Source organism: Macrobrachium nipponense, chromosome 32, assembly GCF_015104395.2.
Source record: "Macrobrachium nipponense isolate FS-2020 chromosome 32, ASM1510439v2, whole genome shotgun sequence".
Classification (NCBI taxonomy): domain Eukaryota; kingdom Metazoa; phylum Arthropoda; class Malacostraca; order Decapoda; family Palaemonidae; genus Macrobrachium; species Macrobrachium nipponense.
Window position 1 is genome coordinate 45176871 of NC_061094.1, and position 20584 is coordinate 45197454.

Consider the following 20584-nt stretch of genomic DNA (forward strand, 5'->3'; position numbering starts at 1 on the left):
AAATTCTTTATATTTTCAGTTTGTTCCTGTATTTCTCCATTCTGGGAACATCAGTTAATAGCAAATGTCTTATTTTCATCCAACAAATATTGATAACTTTACCTAAGAATAATTTATATAAATGTCCAGCTTCTTCTGTTCCTTTTTAACATTTTCCTTTATCATTCTGGACGCATTTCTCAATAGAATTAAAGACATATGGAAGGCAAATAATCTAAATATGGCAGCAAGACGTCTGCAGAAGTTGACATCTTCCCACAAATACTAATAACGTTTCCTAAAAACGACTCACACATATTTCAGTTTTCTGTTGCTTCTTTGCATTAATCTTCATTCTGGGTATAATCCTTCATAGAATAAAAAGCTTCTTGAGGATAAATATTCTAATAAGGAAGAAATATCTCTGCTGAAGGTTTGAGAGATTATAGGAGTAGTTGTCGCGACGTATCAGGCTGTTTTACGTGACCCACAGCAAAAATACAAAAGGATTTAAGTTGCACAGTGATTCTTGGAACTTAAGAATGAAGCAATAATAAACAATTTTATGATCAAACCTAGAAAAATCTTATTGGCGCCTTTTAATAGTTAGATTTTTCTGATACAGAAAATAAATATTTGCTAAAGATTAGCCATTTTATGATCAAACCTTTTAATGGTTATATTTTTCTGATACAGAAAATAAATATTTGCTAAAGATTAGCCATTTTATGATCGAACCTAAAAATATCCTATTGACGCCTTTTAATAGTCAGATTTTTCTGATAGAGAAAATAAATATTTACTAAAGATTAACAATGTTATGATCAAACTTAGAAAAATCCTGCTGACGCATTTTAATAGTTAGATTTTTCTGATACAGACTATATATATTTACTAAAGATTAGCAATTTTATGATCAAACCTAGAAAAATCCATATAACGCCTTTTAATAGTTAGATTTTTCTGATACAGAAAATAAATATTTGCAAAAGTCATCAGATAAATAATCAAGGCCAATTTCGCTGGAGATAGACCGCCGAGAGTGTAATTCAATATTTCGACACGCGACAAAAAATTGCTCTCAGTCAATTGCTAAACTAACCACGGATGATTTCTGCCTTGGTAATCTAACCATTGCTATTTGAAATAAATGTCTAATCAGGGGTTAGAACTTATAAATAAAAGATTATCTAATCTGGTTATCAAATGATTTAAACACCCATCACTAATCATTTTCACTTCCTTTATAACTAACTGATAATTCACATAAATCATTGCGAAAATGAAGTGGAAAAGTTTACCTCGTGACTCGTGCACCGAAGGCACTATAATTTAAGAAGACTTCCTCCATTACGACGTTTTTTTCATCAACACGAGGGGCTAAAGTTAGTTTACCCTCCTCTCTCTCTCTCTCTCTCTCTCTTCTCTCTCTCTCTCTCTCTTCTTTAAAGGTTCACTTCATGCACCTTCAGTGACGTTGTTATATAGACGATTCCGGTATCCGGGACCAGAGTGGATCTCGGGCGAGGATTGTTCCTGCATCCACTGGAACTTAAATATAGAGGGAAGAATTTATTGTATCTCTCGATATATATATATATATATATATATAATATATATATATATATATATATATATATATATATTATGTATATATATTTTATTTAAAAAAAATCACAATAATGCACTTGACTTCATTAAATAGCGAGTACCTCAGGAAAATGATAGGCAGAAATCCAAGCGCTTTCGTCTTTACTAGGACATTGTCAAGGAACGAATGACAATGTCTTAGTAAAGACGAAAGCGCTTAGATTTCTGATTTTATATATATACACACACACACACACACACGCACACATATATATGTATATATATATATATATATATATATATATATATATATATATATATATACATATATATATATATATATATATATATATATATATATATATATATATATATATATTATTAACAATGGTGACTTTATTTGTAAAGTAAATGTTTTTAACAATGGTGACTTTAATGTAGAGTTAATTTTCTTCAACAATGGCGATTTTATCTTTAGAGTTAATTTTTTCACAATGGTGACTATATTCGTAAAGTTAGTTTTCCTTAACAATGGTCACTTTATCCGTAAAATAAATTTTTATAACAATGGGGACTTTATTTGTGAAGTTAATTTTCTATAACCATGGTGACCTTATTTGTAAAGTTCATTTTCTTTAACAATGGTGACTTTATTCGTAAAGTTAATTTTTTTTCACAATGTTGACTTTATTCGTAAAGTTAATTTTCGTTAATAATGGTGACTTTATTTGTAAAGTTAATTTTTCTTAGCAGTGGTGACTTTATTCGTAAAGTTAATTTTTTTAAACAATGGTGACTTTAGTTGTAAAGTTAATTTTCTTTAGCAATGCATTACGGTATACTGAAACTATGTCTATATTGTAGGAGGCGTGGTTCAGGATTTATATTTACATACATACAGACACACAAATAAATATGTACACAGTGCATTTTTGTTGGAAAACTAGGTAATGATTCGAATCCTGTCCGGGACGAAGCACTTATCAATTTATAGCTCCCCTCAGCTGAAGTAATTCCTGAGGTATAGTGCATTGAGTAACAAACGATATTTGTGTACATAAAACACCCATCACTAATCATTTTCACTTCCTTCATAACTAACTGATAATTCACATAAATCATTGCGAAAATGAAGAAAGTGGAAAAGTTTAACCTCGTGACTCGTGTCAACCGAAGGCAAAATATTTTAAGAAGACTTCCTCCATTACGACGATTTTTCATCAACACGAGGGGCTAAAGTTAGTTTACCCTCCTCTCTCTCTCTCTCTCTCTCATCTTTAAAGGTTCACTTCATGCGCCTTCAGTGACGTTGATTAATAGACCATTCCGGTATCCGGGACCAGAGTGGATCTCGGGTGAGGATTGTTCCTGCATTCACTGGAACGTAAATATAAGAGGGAAGAATTTATTGTATCTCTCGATATATATATATATATATATATATATATATATATATATATATATATATATATATATATATATATATATATATATATATATATATTTAAAAATCACAATTAATGCACTCGACTTCATTAAATAAGCGAGTACCTCAGGAAAATGATAGGCAGAATCCAAGCGCTTTCGTCTTTACTAGGACATTGTCAAGGAACGAATGACAATGTCTTAGTAAAGACGAAAGCGCTTAGATTTCTGATTTTAAATATATACACACACACACACACGCACACACACACACACATATATATATATATATATATATATATATATATATATACATATATATATATATACATATATATATGTATATATATATATATATATATATATATATATATATATATATTATATATATATATATATATATATATTATTAACAATGGTGACTTTATTCGTAAAGTTAATTTTCCACTTAACAATGGTGACTTTATTTGTAAAGTAAATGTTTCTAACAATGGTGACTTTAATGTAGAGTTAATTTCTTCACAATGGTGACTTTATTCGTAAAGTTAGTTTTCTTTAACAATGGTCACTTTATACGTAAAGTAAATATTTATAACAATGGGGACTTTATTTGTGAAGTTAATTTTCTATAACCATGGTGACCTTATTTGTAAAGTTCATTTTCTTTAACAATGGTGACTTTATTCGTAAAGTTAATTTTTTTCACAATGGTGACTTTATTCGTAAAGTTAATTTTCGTTAATAATGGTGACTTTATTTGTAAAGTTAATTTTTCTTAACAATGGTGACTTTGTTCGTAAAGTTAATTTTTTTAAACAATGGTGACTTTACTTGTAAAGTTAATTTTTCTTTAGCATGCATTACGGTATACTGCAAACTATGTCTATATTGTAGGAGGCGTGGTTCAGGATTATATTTACATACATACAGACCACACAAATAAATATGTACACACAAAGTGCATTTTGTTGTAAAACTAGGTAACTGATTCGAATCCTGGTCCGGGACGAAGCAACTTATCAATTTATATCTCTCCTCAGCTGAAGTAATTCCTGAGGTATAGTGTATTGAGTAACAAACGATATGTGTACATAAAAACTCAATATATATAATATATATATATATATATATATATATATATATATATATATATATATATATATACTATATATATATATATATATATATATATATATATATATATATATATATATATATATATATGATATATATATATATATATATATATTATATATATATATATATATATATATATATATATATATATATATATATATATATATAAGTCAAATTCATATTCATATATCGAGCGACAAATGTTCTTTAATATCTAATTCGCTCTACCTCGGAATTAATATTTTCATACATGTTAAATGAAAGGGAATATTTTAGTCGATAAAAGATTTGTCGGTCTCACGAGCGCCGGACAAATCTCTTATCGACTGAAAAAATTCCCCTTCGGTTAACATATATGAAAATATATTAATTCCGAGGTGACAGCGAATTACAATATTAAAGGACATTTGTAGCTCGATGTATGTATGTATGCATATATTATATATAATTATATGATATATATATGTGTGTGTGTGTGTGTGTGTGTGTGTGTGTGTGTGTGTGTGTGTGTGCGCATGCGCGCGTGCGTGCAATATATATATGATATATATATATAAATATATATATATATATATATATATATAATATTGAATTTAAAATCACCGAGTTCTTCTAGATCTAAAAATCCCTTTAATATTGACATAAAGCTTTGCGCTTGAACTGATGACAAAGGTTAAATATTATAACGAATTTTCCGATGGATTCTTCCTTGCTCGAAGTTATCAATTTCACAATGACACAAGAAATAAATGATCCGATAAGTTTTCAAAAATCATTCAACAAAAGAATATATAATTGCAATACTAGATGTTATGTCCTATTAGCTCTGATATACTGAAGGTTTGGAATAACTAATATTCAAAATAAAAACGCTGATAAAAGTGCCCCAATTTTGAAATGGGTAATAAACACCACTTCTTTGAAAGCTTGAATTTCAAGTCAATGGCTGTGGGATTGTTCCATATGATTAGGTTTTCATCTGCAAATTAATAAAAATAATAATAATAATAATAATAATAATAATATAATAATAATAATAATATAATAATAATAATACAAACAAAGAAGAAATTAAGGGAGAAAACAAGTGAGGGTCAATGAAATAATGGGCCTAATACACACCACCAGTATCACAGAAACAAATAACTTGACATATGCAGGAGCAAGATTAGTAGCAGAACTGATGGGGATTCGAACACCAACACCACCGTCACAACAACCCAACAGAAACCAAAACAGCAACCTCCTTGGAAAAGGCGCCTGGAAAAAGCAAATCATGGTGATGAGATCTGACTTGAGTAAACTGAAAGAGATGGCAGAAAAAAAGGCTAAGAAGCAAGAAAACAAGGGAGGAACTCAACGAGAAATACAAAGTACAAGAGAGGGGACTAAACAACACAATAGAAGATGTAAAACAGAGCTTAAGGCCAAAGCACACAAGATCCAACGGTACATGAACAGGAATAAGGGATACCAACAGAACAACTATTCGGAACCAACCAGAAAAGACTATACAGCCAACTAAGAGGGGAAGACAACCACCCAGAAATTCCTGAAGCCGAACCAAGTAAGAGACTATGGGAAAACATATGGAGCAATCCGGTATCACACAACAAACATGCAACATGGCTCCAGGAAGTCAAGGAAGAAGAAACAGGGAGAATAAAACAAAGATTCACAGACATCACGACAGACACAGTCAGACACCAACTAAAGAAAATGCCAAACTGGAAAGCCCCAGGTCCCGATGAAGTCCATGGATACTGGCTCAAAAACTTCAAGGCCTACACCCACGAATAGCAGAACAACTCCAGCATTGTATCTTAAATCACCAAGCACCCAAATGGATGACCACAGGAAGAACATCCTTAGTACAAAAAAAAAAGACAAGAGTAAGGGAAATATAGCCAGTAACTACAGGCCTATCACCTGCCTACCAATAATGTGGAAGTTACTAACAGGTATCATCAGTGAAAGGCTATACAACTACCTAGAGGAGACAAACACCATCCCCCACCAACAGAAAGGCTGCAGAAGGAAGTGTAGGGGCACAAAAGACCAGCTCCTGATAGACAAAATGGTAATGAAGAACAGTAGGAGAAGGAAAACCAACCTAAGCATGGCATGGATAGACTATAAGAAAGCCTTCGACATGATACCACACACATGGCTAATAGAATGCCTGAAAATATATGGGGCAGAGGAAAATACCATCAGCTTCCTCAAAAAATACAATGCGCAACTGGAATACAGTACTTACAAGCTCTGGAATAAGACTAGCAGAGGTTAATGTCAGGAGAGGGATCTTCCAGGGCAACTCACTGTCCCCACTACTCTTCGTAGTAGCCATGATTCCCAATGACAAAAGTACTACAGAAGATGGATGCCGGGTACCAACTCAAGAAAAGAGGCAACAAAATCAACCAACTGATGTTCATGGACGACATCAAGCTGTATGGTAAGAGCATCAAGGAAATAGATACCCTAATCCAGACTGTAAGGATTGTATCTGGGGACATCAGGATGGAGTTTGGAATAGAAAAATGCGCCTTAGTCAACATACAAAAAGGCAAAGTAACGAGAACTGAAGGGATAAATCTACCAGATGGGGAGCAACATCAAACACATAGATGAGACAGGATACAAATACCTGGGAATAATGGAAGGAGGAGATATAAAACACCAAGAGATGAAGGACACGATCAGGAAAGAATATAGGCAGAGACTCAAGGCGATACTCAAGTCAAAACTCAACGCCGGAAATATGATAAAAGCCATAAACACATGGGCAGTGCCAGTAATCAGATACAGCGCAGGAATAGTGGAATGGACGAAGGCAGAACTCCGCAGCATAGATCAGAAAACCAGGAAACAAATGACAATACACAAAGCACTACACCCAAGAGCAAATACGGACAGACTGCATGCATAACACGAAAGGAAGGAGGGAGAGGACTACTAAGTATAGAGGACTGCGTCAACATCGAAAACAGAGCACTGAGGCAATATCTGAAAACCAGTGAAGACGAGTGGCTAAAGAGTGCAGGGGAAGAAGGACTAATAAAAAGTAGACGAAGACCCACAAATATCCAGAGACAGGAGAAAGACAGAAAGAACAGAGGACTGGCAAAACAAACCAATGCACGGACAATACATGAGACAGACTAAAGAACTAGCCAGCGATGACAATTGGCAATGGCTACAGAGGGGAGAGCTCAAGAAGGAAACTGAAGGAATGATAACAGCGGCACAAGATCAGGCCCTAAGAACCAGATATGTTCAAAGTACGATAGACGGAAATAACATCTCTCCCATATGTAGGAAGTGCAATACGAAAAATGAAACCATAAACCACATAGCAAGTGAATGCCCGGCACTTGCACAGAACCAGTACAAAAAGAGGCATGATTCAGTGGCAAAAGCCCTCCACTGGAACCTGTGCAAGAAACATCAGCTACCTTGCAGTAATAAGTGGTACGAGCACCAACCTGAAGGAGTAATAGAAAACGATCAGGCAAAGATCCTCTGGGACTATGGTATCAGAACGGATAGGGTGATACGTGCAAACAGACCAGACGTGACGTTGATTGACAAAGTCAAGAAGAAAGTATCACTCATTGATGTCGCAATACCATGGGACACGCCAGAGTTGAAGAGAAAGAGAGAGAAAAAATGGATAGTATCAAGATCTGAAAATAGAAATAAGAAGGATATGGGATATGCCAGTGGAAATCGTACCCATAATCATAGGAGCACTAGGCACGATCCCAAGATCCCTGAAAAGGAATCTAGAAAAACTAGAGGCTGAAGTAGCTCCTGGACTCATGCAGAAGAGTGATGACCTAGAAACGGCACACATAGTAAGAAAAGTGATGGATTCCTAAGGATGCAGGATGCAACCCGAACCCACACTATAAATACCACCCAGTCGAATTGGAGGACTGTGATAGAGCAAAAAAAAAAAAAAAAAAAAAAAATAAAATAATAAATAATAATAACTAAATAATAATAATAATAATGCCAACCTTAAGTAACTTATTCAAAAGGGTTGAAAATATATCTAAATTCCTCATGTAATGTTTTCTATAAGATTAAAGTAAAAACTGTTAGATAGATAACGTTACAAATAGTCCACCGATGTTAAAAAAATTACTTTACAAATAAGTCACCATTGTTAAAATAAAATTATACAAATAAACTAACCATTGTTAACAAAAAATTAACTTTACAAATAAATTCACTATTGTTAAAAAATAAACATTATAAATGAAAAATAATGGAAACCTATCCTTCTTCTCAGTTTTATCTCTTATTTTCATTTTTTTAAATCTTTCTTTTTTTATCGGAGTACAAAAAATTTCGAAAAGTGAAACCCCGTATTTACGGAATTTTTCTGAGAGAAGAAAATATCACCGTTTCAAATTTCACCTGAGGCTTGTGACCAACCGCGATTCACCTGAATATTTGTTTTTATTCAGTCTTATAATCTAATAGAGGTTTTCCGAAAGGAAAAAAAAAGTGAAGCTGACATACTGTCTTCCATTTCGTATATAAAAACACACATACACACACTTAATATATATATATATATATATATATATATATATATATATATATATATATATATGTATATATATATGTATATATATATATGATATAGTATATATAGATATATATATATATAGTATATATATATATATGTATATATATATATATATATATATATATATATATTATATATATATATATATATATATATATATATATATATATATATATATATATATTTTTTATATATATATATATATATATATATATATATATATATATATATATATATATATATATCTATATATAACTAAAATTTAGATCAAATTTTTTATTTATGGACTGTTTATGCTGCTTTTATTTGAGTCATTTTTATGTGTTCACTAAGTGGGTGATGCGATTAAAAGGGTATTGACTGACTTACTGACTCATTTGTATAAAGGTGTAAATATGTAATTGTTAATAATTAGTTTAAGGTTAATTAACTTTATTTTGCTTGTTTAGTTCCTCCTTCCGTTGCTGGGCTCTATCTCTGCCAGTTTTTCCAGTCCCGAATGTTCTGAAGCCTAAAGAACCTGATGAATCATTAAGACGGTTCATAACAATATATATGTATATTTATACAATATATGTGTATTATATACACACACACACACACACACACACACACACACATATATATATATATATATATATATATATATATATATATATTATATATATATATATATATATATGAATATATATATATATATATATATATATATATATATATATATATATATATATATATATATATATATATATATATATATATATTATATATATATATATATATATATATATATATATATATATATATATTTACATATATATATAATATATATATATATATATATATATATATATATATAATATATATAGATGTAATATATATGCATTATACATATATATGTTATGAACCGTGTTAATGATTCATCAGGTTTCTTTAAGCTTTAGAACATTCGGGACTGGAAAACTGGCAGAGATAGAGCCCAGCAACGGAAGGAGGAACTAAACAAGCAAAATGAAGTTAATTACCTTAAACTAATTTATTACAATTACATATTTACACCTTTATACAAATGAGTCAGTAAGTCAGTCAATACCCTTTTAATCGCATCATCCATTAGTGAACACATAAAATAACTCAAATAAAAGCAGCATAATAGTCCATAAATCAAAAATGTAATCACTCAAAATGAGTCTGTACTAGATTAATGTTACTTCAAAAGTTAAACAGAACATTTACAAAATTATATGCAAAGTTATATAAATAAATAATCAGGCACAAAAGTAAAACACATTTAAAATGAACAAACAGCATTACTCCAAATTAACTCAAGCATCAAAATTAATCATAAAGACGGTTAACCACCAGCACTTAAATCATCATTCAAATATAAAAAATAATAAACATCGTAAGTGAGCAGTTAAATATTACATTCCTTAAATGTGTGACTTCTAAACATTTCGAGAATTAGGCAAAACAAGGAATTAGTCAACCTACAAAGGTCACACTCCACCTAAGGAGATTACAGCTTACGACACAGCAACAGACAATCCTATACACTACGTCATCAACACAGCTCCACGTTGCCAATGAGGTTAACCTTCCACAGTGTCGCTCCCCAGCTGACAAAAATACACCAATGATGCCCAATGGTCGCACTCGACACGTCGCGCGTCCTGTCGACGACGAAACCTTATTTATGTCATCCCTTTCCTAGATGTATTAATACATAGAGAATCTTTCCAATGCAAATTCAGTATTTATAGAAAACCCACAAATAATTTAACATGTGTACATTTTTATTCTGGCCACCATCTTAATATTAAAATTTCTATTTTTTCTTTCTATGTTCCTACGCGCTTTGCGTATCACGAGTCCACAATACCTGGACCAAGAAATTGAATACATAAAAAAGATAGGAAACGATCTCTGCTACCCACCTCATTTAATTGATTTATGTTATCAAAAAGCTCATAAAAAGTTTTATAATGTTGATATTAATGAAAAAGAAATCCCTAAAAATATCCTTAGCTTACCTTATTTTCGTGGATTTGAAACCATAAAATCAATATTTAAATCATTTAATGTTATGTAGTTGTTCTCTTACAACAATACCATTAAAGATATGCTATTAAGAATAGTCCCGTAACAAATAACAACATCATTTACAAAATTCCTTGTAAGGATTGCCCATCGTTTTACGTTGGTCAGTCTAGTAAAAATTTATGTGTTCGGGTTAAGCAGCATATGTATTCAGTTAGAAACAGCCCAGACTTCAAAATGCACTGTTTATCCATCTGAGTGAAAAATCTCATTGTATTAATTGGGGTGATACCTCGGAAATTGCTAGATCTAATGATTATATTTCAAGAAATTTACTGGAATCGGCAATTATACAAATCACTAATAAAACAACCTAAATCTTAGTCTGGAATGTACCATTTGGACCCATATATTTGTAAGATGTTTATGAAGGACCTCAAAATAAATGAACAACTAATAAAATTAGTCCCACATGTATATAGTTATTAATTCTCTCTCTCTCTCTCTCTCTACTCTCTCTCTCTCTCTCTCTCTCTCTCTCTCTCGCTCTCTCTCTCCCTCTCTCTCTTGGTTCGATATTTCTCTCCCTCTTTCTCTTGATCGATATACATATATATTTATATTTTCTTTCGTCTTTTCATTAATAATAATTTTTGTTGGGAAAATTTGTGTAAAAATTCATGATATTAAATTGTATATGCTCCCATGTTGTTTTCAAAATGTACATTTTTTCTGGAAGAATCACTTGTTTACCGCGGGTATCCTTCAAGGTGTGGCTAGCCTATGACTCCTCCTCTTCTCTGTAGAGTGAAAATCGCCCTTATGGCTAATTTGGTAGTATCAGTTTGTATATTAAGCCTTCTTTTGACTATGGTGTTCTTTGTAAAATCAGAATGCCTCAGTAAAGGGTCGAATAGGACCGAAAGTACTCGGCCAACTCGTTTTTCATTTTTTCCTTCGTGGCAAAAAACCTTTATTTAAATATATATATATATATATATATATATATATATATATATATATATATACTAGCATATATATATATACACACATATATATAGGTATATATATATATATATATATATATATATATATATATATATATATAAATAAATATATATATACATATATATATCACAAGGCGGAGAGGTAAAGGCATGTCTCAGCGTAGTACATAATTTATTGCCGACGTTTCACATCACTTCGATGCATTTTCAAGGCTGGGAATTGATAAAAATACAAACATATAAGACTCGTCACTGATAAAACACGGTATAATATTTAAAATTTAAAATTGAACACTAAAACTACATTTAAATGTAAAAATTATTGTACAACAACACTAGGTGGAGAGACAACCTACCAGAGTAAAAAATAGAAGGTGACTGATGGACAGAGTGGGGAGAAAAAAAAAATAATAAAGTAAAAAAAACACCCACACACAAAACTATGTAAACAAACAAGTGGTTAGGCTATGAACAGCTGAACTGACGAGGACTGGGCATTTAAATTCGGTACATTAGTTTTGATTAAAATTGATTCCAGTGTTAAAAGCTCTTCATCTTTATTCGCTGATCCAATAATTTTAAAATCATCGATGTCCAAGCGGGAGCGACAGGTAATAGAGTGGTTCCGGATGCTGGATAAGCTCTGGATTGGATAATTTTGCATCCTGTTCGGAAACTGACGTCCTTTGTTGTGGCGCAGAAACGGACTTGTAGCAGCCTCTTCGTGCATCCAACATAAGTACCCCGATTACATCTGGGACAAGTGTATTGATAAACTATGTTGGACACCAAAGGCGGGCTTAATCTGTCTTTAGCTCTGAAAAGAGATCGGATTGTTAGAGGATTTTTCGGAATTAATTTTAGGTTCAAGGCTGGTAATTCCTTGTTAATTAATTGTATAACTTTCTTTTGAAGGAACTGTCATGGAGGAAAGGGAACTTAGCATAGATGATTAACTTGGGAACGCTATGTATAGGAGGTGGTGGGGGGTTTATTTTCATGTTTAAAAATTTATTGAGGGTTCTATAAAAGAATGCACTGAGGGGAAACAGTTTGTTGCTAAAAAAAAATTACTAGAAAATCTATTTCGTTGTGGAAAGAGACCCAACTGGAAGTGAGGACAAAGGCTCTATGAAGGAAGGTGGAGAGGGCATTAATTTAAAATTAAAATTACATGAGCTATAGAAATTTGTCCCCTAAGCTGTAAAATGTACTCTTTCTGTAAATTGCTGTATGAAAGCTATTATTGTCTCTAGAAACAAGTAAATCTAAAAATTGCAAAGAGTTATGGGATTCTTTCTCTATGGTGAACTTAATATTAGGATGTTGAGAGTTAATAAATTCTAAAAAAGCTTCGGCATTAAAATCAAACCATAAACAACGCAAACGTGTCATCCACGTACCTTCTGTAAAACAGGGGGTGTAAATGTTGAGGGGGCAACTGTCAAAGATGGTCTCCTCCAGGGAGTTCATAAAATATTGCGAAGGTGGGACCAAGTGGGTTGGCCCATCGCCATCCCTTCAATTTGCTTAAAACAAGAGTCTTTAAAAATAAAAGTCGTGTCCTGCACGGCCAATTCTAAAAGTTGCTTAAATAACGGACGAGTAAAACCTTTTAAAAATAGAATCAGAGAGAGGAAAAAGTTTATCTAAAATAATTTCGATAGTTTCTCTAACTGGAATACTGGTAAATAAGGACTCAACATCAAAACTTACCATGAAGAGATCAGAATCTTGCTTTAAAATATCATTTTTAAAATCAGATGTGTTTTTTACGTTATGGGTACTATGGGCGAGTGGTTCTAGGAGAGGAAGCCTAAGGTTACTTTGGCAAGGTGATTAATTAGGGGTGTTAAGTGAAGATAGAATTGGTCTAAGTGGGACGCCCTCCTTGTGGATTTTCCGGGAGACCGTACATAATCCCATAAGTGGCCCCAGTAACATATAAATTCTGAAAAGTCATCTCATCAATAATGTTTTTTACTTTTAAGAAGTCTCAGAAATCTGTTGATCTTGTCCTCTACTTTAATAATATTCTGAAGGTTAGGAGTTCCCAAGTTCTGAAATTTAGTGGTATCGTCGAGTATCGAACACCATTTTCGTCACATAACTCGAGTTTATCTAAGATTATCTGTTCTCTTACCTTTATCAGGATGTAAAATGATAATGTCTTGGTCTTTAGCTAATTCTTTCAAGATTAGGAGATCCTCTTTCTTGAAGAAAGGAGCCCATTATACCGTGTTTTATCAGTGACGAGTCTTATATGTTTGTATTTTATCAATTCCCAGCCTTGAAAATGCATCGAAGTGATGTGAAACGTCGGCAATAAATTATGTACTACGCTGAAACATGCCTTTACCTCTCCGCCTTGTGATATCTGTAGGGCTTGAGCCCTCCTTACTAGTCTTATATATATATATATCATATATATATATATATATATATATATATATAATATATATATATATATATATATATGGTATATATGGTATATATATATATATATATATATATATATATATATATATAATATATATATATATATATATATATAGTATGTATATATTCATCACAATACAATTCCGCCGAATCCCGTTCAAGCGGAAGCGTAAGCCGGATTTAATTCGCGCTAAGCTTAAAAGAAGCTTAACGCATATTGACAGATTACATACCAACGGAGAGAGAGAGAAGAGAGAAAAGAGAGCGAGAGCTTATTAATATTCAGTAGCATTTGTTAATTGATATGAATGCGTGTATTACTTCAGTATAATTTCATGCAAGCAAATCTCTATTATTGTCCATCTGAGAGGAATATTTATGCATGATGATTATTTTTTATTTACATAATAAATCCTGCCTTTATTTACTTTTCTCCTGACTACTATTATCATTAACATTATTAGTGCAAATTACCACAGACCTCTGCAGTTGCTTGCTAAAAGCAAAGTAATGTTATTATCTTTAGTCGTAGTTGTAGTAGTCTTAGTAGTAGTCACTGATTCTTATCGTTTTCATCTTTATTTATCTTTAATATTTTCTACACTCGTCTGTATGCATGCATCTTGTCAAAACAAATCAATATATTTGTGCTATCAGTTGACAGAATTGAAAGGCAATATGTCTGCGTATCGCGCCAGTGACATTCTCTCTCTCTCTCTCTCTCTCTCTCATCTCTCTCTCTCGTCTCTCTCTCTCTCTCTCTCCCTCCCCTGTGTGTGTGTGTGTGTGTGTTTGCGTTTTTGTGGGAGTGTGTGACTACGAGCGATTTTTTCTCGAAGCGGCTTCATCTTGCCAGATGTGGCAAATCGTGGGTAATAAAAAACCTCTCTCTCTCTCTCTCTCTCTCTCTCACACACACACACTTTCTCTCTCTCTCGGACGTTTTTATTTATGCCTCTGTAATTCCTTCTTCGTTTTCTCATCTCTCGATTCTATAAGAAAGACGGCAGTGGAAAAACTTCTTTCCTTCTTTCATTTTTTTTTTTTTGTTTTTTTGCGAGTAATTTGGATCGAGTTTCGCGATGCTGAATCCCATCACAAATGTACGTTCAGTACTATAGAGATTATGTTGAGGTTTCAAAGGAGGGTTTTCTATACTTTGTTTGATGCTATAGAATTATAGGACGTTTTATGTCTCCTTTATATCCTTTCCATCTCTAAAACTAAATCCCCCCCCCCCCCACCCCCCCCCCCCTCTCTCTCTCTCTCTCTCTCTCTCTCGTCTCCTCTCTCTCTCTCTCTCACGTGATGTAGGTACGTTACGGAAATAAGAGGAGTATTATGATGAATTTCTATTCCTGAGCTCTCTCTCTCTCTCTCTCTCTCTCTCTCTCTCTCTGCTCTCTGTGGGTGTAGGTACATTAAAAAGTTACGAGGAGTGATGAATTTCTATTACTGATCTCTCCTCTCTCTCTCTCACTCTATCTCTCTCTGGTGAGTTAGAATACAAAAATACAAAGAGGTGATGAATTTCTATTGCTGAGGCCCCCCCTCTCTCTCTCTCTCTCTCTCGTCTCTCCTCATAATGATTGCGGTAATGGACTCTCTAAGACGTTGATGGATGGACCATTCGATTGCCACAAATGAACTGAGAGCTCCGGAATCACTGGTTCTTCGTAGAGACTAATGACGTTTAAATGGTTACATTCAGATTCATTTGCTATATTATTCGGCCTGTTTGTAAAATAACTGAATTTGTTCAGGCTGTAGATTTTATTTACCTTTTTATACCAGTTTATGACATTCTAGTCCTGACGACTAAAGCAAGCTATATATAGATCTGGGAGGCAGAATTCCAAATTCCTATGCATATGAAAAAAAATTTGAAAACCAAACAAGGGAAGTAAACTGATTCTAAACTGCAGAAGCAAAAATGACTCAGCCTGGTTACGAAGAAAATCGTGACGCAGACTGGGTACGAAAGATTTCGTGACGTACATTCGTGATCAGATGGGTACAAAAAAATTCGTGACTCAGACTGGATACGAAAAATTCGTGACTCAGGACTGGGTACGATAAAATTCGGGATTCAGACTGGGTACGATAAAATTCGGGACTCAGACTGGATAAGAAAAAAATCGTGAATCAGACTGGGGGTACGAAAGATTTCGTGACTCAGACTGGGTACGAAAGATTTCGTGACACAGACTTGATACGAAAGATTTCGTGACTCAGACAGGGTACGAAAGATTTCGTGAATCAGACTGGATACGAAAAGAATTCGTGACTCAGATGGGTACGAAAGATTCGTGACACAGACTGGATACGAAAGATTTCGTGACTCAGACTGGGTACGAAAGATTTCGTGAATCAGGACTGGATACGAAAGAAATTCGTGACTCAGACGGGTTACGAAAGATTTTCGTGACTCAGATGGGTACGAAAGATTTCGTGACTCAGACTGGGGTACGAAAAGATTTCGTGATTCAGACTGGATACGAAAGATTCGTGACTCCAGACTGGATACGAAAGAATTCGTGACTCAGACTGGATACGAAAGATTTCGTGACTCAGACTGGGTACGAAAGATTTTGTGATTCAGACTGGATACGAAGATTTCGTGACTCAGACTGGATACGAAAGAATTTGTGACTCAGACTGGGTACGAAAAGATTTTCGTGATTCAGACTGGGTACGAAAAAATTCGTGACTCAGAACCTGGGTACGACGAAAACGTGGATCAGACTGGATACGAAAAAAAAAACAAAAAAACAAAAAAATGAATCAGACTTGTTACGAAGAAATCGTGAAGCAGACTGGGTACGAAAAAATTCGTGTCTCAGACTTGTTACGAAAAAATAATTCGTGACTCAGACTAGGTACGAAAGTTTTCGTGACACAGACTGGATACGAAAAAATTCGTGACTCAGACTGGATACGAAAAAATTCGTGACTCAGACTGGGTACGAAAAAAATCGTGACTCAGACTGGATACGAAAAAATTCGTGACTCAGACTGGGTACTATAAAAAATTCGGGATTCAGACTGGGTACGATAAAATTCGGGACTCAGACTGGATAAGAAAAAAATCGTGAATCAGACTGGGTACGAAAGATTTCGTGACTCAGACTGGGTACGAAAGGATTTCGTGACACAGACTGGATACGAAAGATTTCGTGACTCAGACTGGGTACGAAAGATTCGTGAATCGAACTGGATACGAAAGAATTCGGTGACTCAGACTGGGTACGAAAGATTTCGTGACTCAGACTGGGTATGAAGATTTCGTGACTCAGACTGGGTTACGAAAAGATTTCGTGATTCAGACTGGATACGAAAGAATTCGTGACTCAGACTGGATACGAAAGAATTCGTGACTCAGACTGATACGAAAGATTTCGTGACTCAGACTGGGTACGAAAGATTTCGTGATTCAGACTGGATACGAAAGATTTCGTGACTCAGACTGGATACGAAAGAATTTCGTGACTCAGACTGGGTACGAAAGATTTCGTGATTCAGACTGGGTACGAAAAAATTCGGTGCTCAGACTGGTACGACGAAAAATCGTGACTCAGACTGGATACGAAAAAAAAACAAAAAAACGTGAATCAGACTTGTTACGAAGAAAATCGTGACGCAGACTGGGTACGAAAAAATTCGTGTCTCAGACTTGTTACGAAAAATAATTCGTGACTCAGACTAGGTACGAAAGTTTTCGTGACACAGACTGGATACGAAAAAATTCGTGAATCAGACTGGATACGAAAAAATTCGTGAATCGGACTGGATACGAAAAATTCTGTGAATCAGACTGGATACGAAAAAATTCGTGAATCAGACTGGATACGAAAAAATTCGTGACTCAGACTGGATACGAAAAAATTCGTGACTCAGACTGGTTTACGAAAAAATTCACGAAAAAACTCGGGACGTAAAGAAAGTTGATTTGAGGCGAGAAAAATCATCTGCATACGAATGGGACCTGTGATTGTGAGCCCAACGGGAGTGAAAAATTTTCTATTTATATTTTGCATGCAACTTTGCAATGATTTCCATTGTTATATCCATTCAGGAGGGTAATACGACATAAACAAAGGCTCGTGTGGTATAGACGGTAGGATCTTCCTTTCTCATTCGAAATATCTTTGGTTCAACCTCGACTTGAAGTAGAGGATTACTAATATAAATACTATATCTTTCGTATCTACTTCCATTAAATTGTTCTCTCAGGGAGGTAATTCAGCATAAACAAAGGGTTGTGTTATATGGATGGTAGCGCTTACCTTCTCTACCGAAATGTCTTGAGTTCGGTCCGATTTAAGGTAAAAAAATCACTAAATTAATGTTTTATTAGAAGTGCGCCTGCATAAAAATTCGAAAGATGTAAAGGGAAAATATGTCTGTACACTTGATGACAATTATCTTTATATTTAATGAAGTATAAAATCTGTAAAAAATAAAAATGTTTACCGTGTGACAGATTCGAAAAAGAGTGGGAGAGGACTGGGTGGGTGGGGGGTGCAGGCCAGCCAAATTCAGTGCCGGTCCCAAACCTTGATAAAAGAAGGAAGGTCTGAATCATGAAACGTCTGCCGAAACTAAAAAAGAAATGCTCCGTTCAAGATGAAAGCAGCTGGAGGAGGTTCATCAAAAAATAGCTGAGAAAAGTTGTATACAAGTATATATATACATGAGAATACAACACGTTTATCTCCCAGGGCAACTGCGATTGCCTGGTTATCTGTCTATTTACAATCGTGTATGTCAAAATTTACGTCTGTATGTGTCCATTTCAATAGCAATATAGACGAGGAAATCAGGACATTCTGCTCAGAATGTTGACTTAGACAAATAAATTGAGATCCTATATCGGAAGATTGTTTACCTTCCCGAGCAACGTTCAAAGGTCGGTCGGTAGGCGATTCGTCTATTGTCTACAAACTGTCTCATCAATAGAGAGAGAAATTAATTTATGCAGGCGTCTGATTTTGCATAGGAACTTCCAGCTCAGGGTGAACTGATTTTAGGATTTTCTACAACTGAGTGAGTGGAGAATTGATAATAGATTTTCACAACTGCCTTATTTGTTATAACTTTCGTACTTTTTATTTCTTCTATTTATTTGCTTATTCGTCGAACTACCTTTGATCTGATTTTTTTCTTGCTTTCTTGTCTCTTATGTTTGAATATAAAGTATGGATATTTCATCCTGTGGACAATCTAATTTGTAAGTTAATAAACATTTAGCATCGGTCATTTGAAAGTTGACTTTCTAATGGAAGAGTGGCATTTATCAGCTTATGACTACTGATTATCAGTTCCTTTATATGTTTTGGTCCTTTTCAGAAGTCGATGTTTTGGGAGAACAGGAATTTCAACAGAGCATTGTTGTGCCTTCCAAAAAAAAATTGCTGAAAGCAGCTTTGTCATCAAGTTCTTCAGAGCTACTTTTAAACAACAAATTCTTAGTGTTTATGTCGTGGAATGAAAAGACTAAAGACGTCTAAGCTATTATAAAGCAGTATAAGGAAGCGTGGTTAAGGTTATTTGATTTTAGCAATACAACTAAACTGACACTAAAAAATAAAACGATTTTAAAGGTCGACAGTGAACAGGAGAAGCAAAGGGCAGTTTACTGCCCTTTGACCCAATGTCCTAGGGACTGGGAAATACATACGGACGATCCAGCAATAGCTATTGACAACTCATGCCTGAAAATGTATGCATTGCCACCGAACGTCTCCATTCCTGTCTCAAAGGGACAGTAAGATAGTGAGGCAGTGAACATCTGTCAAAGACTGGACTGGGGAACTCAGCCTGTGACTAAAACAGTGGCAAGTCGCTATCAATACTACTGACTATAGTAGATTCACATCAGACCCAAGGGATAGGTTATTTTTTGTATATGTTTAATAATTGTATTCATATGAATAAATTTTGAACTTGAATACTGATACCACGAACTGTCCGCTGCTGTTAATATTACTACTACTATTGTGATAACTTTCATTGCTTTCGTTTTCATGGTTGGTCCTATAGTAGATTCACATCAACTGTGCATCTGATGATTAGGGCCCGGGACGGGCCTAATTACGATTACGACGCTCCTGATTGGCTGTCGATAAGCTAGTCACTGGGCTGGAAACTCTCAGTCTCTCTCGAGAGAGTTCATAAAGGGAGGATGTATGTTCCACCTCTCCTGAGAGATACTTTTGACAAACGTATCCCTCAGAAGAATTGGAACGTGCATCCTGCCTATGCGAACTCTCTCGAGAGACTGAGAGTTTCCAGCCCTGTGATTGGCATATCAACAGCCAACCAGGATCGTTGAAGGGACTGTCCTAGAATTCAGATGCACAGT